Source organism: Dermacentor silvarum, chromosome 1 (assembly GCF_013339745.2).
Source record: "Dermacentor silvarum isolate Dsil-2018 chromosome 1, BIME_Dsil_1.4, whole genome shotgun sequence".
NCBI lineage: Eukaryota > Metazoa > Arthropoda > Arachnida > Ixodida > Ixodidae > Dermacentor > Dermacentor silvarum.
This window is the reverse complement of record NC_051154.1, coordinates 386,739,771-386,743,951: the sequence shown is the minus strand read 5'-3', so window position 1 is coordinate 386,743,951 and position 4,181 is coordinate 386,739,771. Positions and strand designations below refer to the sequence as shown.

General features: G+C 42.8%; 1 non-coding gene across 1 annotated transcript; it reads left to right on the top strand.

The window, feature by feature from the left end:
• Positions 1-3,841: 3,841 nt before the first annotated feature.
• On the top strand, positions 3,842-3,913 carry Trnah-gug (transfer RNA histidin (anticodon GUG)). Its single transcript has one exon. It is a non-coding gene; the product is annotated as a tRNA-His (tRNA).
• Positions 3,914-4,181: the final 268 nt, after the last annotated feature.

The window sequence follows — 4,181 nt, the reverse complement described above, 5'->3', positions numbered from 1 at the left end:
ATTGGTGTTCCCACTTATGCATCCGGTTTCTATATCCATAGTTTACAATCAAGAAAACATTCCGCAGGTTGAGTCTCTTAAATATTTAGGTATCATTTATGACGGAAAACTCAACTGGAGTCCACATATAGAAAACGTGGCATCTAAGGCTCAGCGTGCTTTAGGTTTACTACGCAGACTGAGCAACCGAAAATATGGGCTACGTAGGCAAGCCCTCTTAATGATATACAAAATGTACATGCGTCCAATATTGGAATTCGGCTGTGTATTGTTCTCGGGAAGCCCTGCTTATAAAACTAAGCCTCTGGTTCTATTGGAGCGTGAAGCCCTGCGCCTGTGCCTGGGACTCCCTAGGTTGTAGCAAACAATGTTCTTTATCAGGAAGCGCGCCTACCAACATTGCCCTGCAGATTCCGCATCTTAACGATACAAACATTTCTCAAATTTTACAGTTCTCCAATTAGACGATCTGAATATGTATTTATAAACGATCCAAACTCCTTCTTTCTTGCTCATTGGCCACGTTTTCACACCCCACAGGTTATTTTTGTACAAAAGCAATTAGACAGTTTGAATGTAAAAATTCGAGACGTTATTCCATCATATCATTCAAATCAGAATTTAAAGATTGAATTAGATGAAATTTTCCCACAGAACCCTAAGTTTCATTCAGTCCGGTTATTAAATAATATGTTGCAAGATTACCTTGCACACGTACACACAATTAACATAATAGCCACTGACGCTTCCGTGAATGACGAAAAGGCGGGCGTAGGCATTTTCTCGCTTTCGCTTGGCTGGTCATTCTCCTTCAGACTACCAGATTTCACTCCTGTATTTGAAGCTGAGCTCCTGGCAATGATTCTAGCTTTGCGGAAACTCCCTTTAAATGAATCCAGCGCGTTAATTCTAACAGATTCCCTTTCTGTCTGTACTGCGCTTACAGCTTCAACAAATTCACCGGCTCTAAAGACGTTTCTAACATTAGTTCCCCCCCAGATGAATCTTATAAAATTATTATGGGTACCAGGACACTGCGGATTACATTTAAATGAAATGGCCGATTCATTAGCGAGAGCATCCCTGAATGGACCGATACTATCGGTCCTTCCAGTGGTGGCACAAATAACAGCGATCAGATATCGGAAATATGCAATTCGTAGAGATATCATGGAAACAATAACATCATGGACTGAATTTCAGCACCTAAAATTTCCGTGGAAAATTCATTGGTGTCCATCAAGACAATCGGAAGTCATCCTTACAAAATTACGTTGCCGTGTCCCACCATTAAATTTATATTTACACAGGGCTGGTCTGGCGATATCGCCGCTGTGCCAATTCTGCCTAGAAATAGAAACCGTAGAACACTATTTTTTAATCTGTCGTCAGTATACATTACAAAGAAAAAGACTTCTTGAAGTACCGCTTGCTAAATTAGGGCTAAATTTAACATCAGAATCAGTACTCACTTTCGGTGCCTCGGTATTGGGCTTTAGCCACAGGGACGTATTTGATGCCGTTTGTGGTTTCATTCAATCAACAAAACGAATAAAATTTTAAATTCCCACTTTACAATTCTCTGAGAGATATTTCAGTTTTAATTTATAGCATTAGTATTATAAATTATGCAGTTCAGAAAAATTAATCTGTCTGTTGTTCTGATTACTAAAATGCACATTAACTGTAGTTTCAGAATGCATATGTAAAAGTTCAGATGCTCAATTCTTGGCCAATCCCCCGAAGTGGGTACGAGCCATGTGCTGAGGACATCATCATCATCATCATCATCAGTACCCCGGATTTCGTGAGCTAAATGAACGGACGTTGTCGTTGTTTAAAGCCCCGAAAGACGAAGCCCAACGAAATCAGTGGAATATGAAGTTGCACCGCAAAGACAATTAGGCCACACTCGGATACGTCGGCGGTTTGCGACTACCCGTCTGCACTTCATTGTAAGGGCTTTTAACCGCGCTGGGTGCCAGAAACCGGAAACTGCTAACTACCTAAAGCTAAGCCGCTGCACATGAGCGTACTTGGTTTTCAGGGAACCTTACTCCGTTCCTTTAAACTTTCGTGTGAACAGTTTACGCACAACAGCTTTGAACAAATTGTGTTGTGATTATACCTGGTGCGCATGTCTTGAACCAACGGATTTAAATAAACAGTTGGTCTGTAAAAAATGTTTTTTTCCCATCAATTTTGCATTTTATATGCTGCAGTATTAAATGAAACGATAGCTTCGTCTTGTGTTTGAGGAACAAGAGAAAACCGTAACAAAAGAGGAGAGGTTTGCCACTCCAGGAACAAAACATTACGCCGCCGTGGTGGCGTAGGGGCTTTGGTGCTGCGCTGCTAAGCCCGCGGTTGCGGGATCGAATACCGGCCGTGGCGGCCGCATTTCGATGTGGGCGAAATGCAAAAGCACCCTTGTACCGTTCATTGAGTGCACGTTAAGGAACCCCAGGTGGTCTAAATTAACCCGGAGTCCACACTACGGCGTGCCTCATAATGGTATCGTGATTTAATTAAAAATTTACTCCAAAATATAAAAAAAAAGAAACGCGCAGAACACCTGGAATTGCTGTCTGTTAGTGCCGCAAAGGCGCGTGCCTGTGATAAGAGAACGAGCGGGAGTACGAAGTGCCCGGAGTGTGCACTCGGGACGTGATGTATGCATCTCACAGGGGCTGTTCGTATTAACACGCCAGTAAATCGACGCAGACATCGCCGTTCCACGCAAGATCTCCTAAGACGACTTCTTACTGTAAGCGCGAAGCTTCACGCACTTCGTGCCTTGGCGCCGTCTCCTCAGCGGAGGTAATCTGACGAAAGCTTAGCCCTGCTGAAGTCATATTGCTTTGATTAATTCGCTCATAAGCTATCAATGACATTTGCAGCGCGAGTACTACGCATAACTGCAGTAATAATAAAGAAAACTTCCGTGCTTGCGGCTGCCTGACCGCTTTCGAGCGCTTGCTGGTGCTCGATGGATGGATAGATGGATGGATGAGGCTGAACCCTTTAATTCGGGCGGTGGCATACGCCACCTAGCCATGACTATTAACATAATTTGTACTTTGTGGTGGGTGAAATTTCACCCCTGCCTTAATTTTATCCACCAATCAGATAACCTCTGTTTGGTTATTTCTACCCGCTTAAAGTCTATTTTGCCTTCACTCTCCCTAAACCCCAATGTTTTGAAAGTTCCTCAATGAAAGTTGCAAGTTCCTCAATGCTTTGAAAGCAGCTCGGTTAGGAGCTGCTGGCGCCACCTGGTAGCGTTAACATCAAGTGCCTCACATGCTGCCCGCCGCTCTTTCCACTACCCAAGTATTCTAGTACACTCTACTAGTGTTACATAAATGAGTGGTAGCAACATGGCGGCGCCTTCGCTTTTGCCACATTTTCGCCCAGCTTTTCCTTAGCGTTTGGTATGCTAACAATACGCCAGAAAGGTTTAATACTTATGTTCCTTTATCACGTGAGCTTCTGCATGCAAGGAGAGCTTCAATACACAATTTAGTATAGTTATCTTAGTTCTAGCATAGCGTTAGCATTTCTTTATGATGTACACACTGTAGAGAAAACAAGCGTACGCCGAAAAAACTAAGTTTTGAGCTGTTAACGAAATAGCCCTTTTGTTTACGTCGCAACATTGTAGCCGTATTCAAATTTCCCGCCGTCCGTGTGTAGACCCAACAAACGGAGCGTAGAACTAATAGAAAAACGAAATAAAAACCGACACACCTAACCCACGTTGTATCAAAACGGTTTTTGTTATTATTATGAACGCTCACCATCAGCATTTTCTTTTGCAGCAGCCTCGTCCTGCGGGATAGCCGTGATCGTATAGTGGTTAGTACCTTGCGTTGTGGCCGCAATAACCCAGGTTCGAATCCTGGTCACGGCATGTTTTTTTTTTAAATTTTTTTTCGCTCGTAATGGAATTTGACCGCTACCATCCACACTGAAGGCTCTTGAAAAGCCCTAGCAAAAAAAAAAAATACAAAAAGAAAGAAGCTGATGGCAATAGACTACTACTATACATGACATTCATAGGCAACATTCGCGCTGACTTTCAAAGTTACTTTCTACGTGATAAATAGGTAAGGTTGTATGCCCACCAATGCTGCTCTGCTTTTTTATTATTATTTTTTTGCCTACCGTCTTTCAGGGAG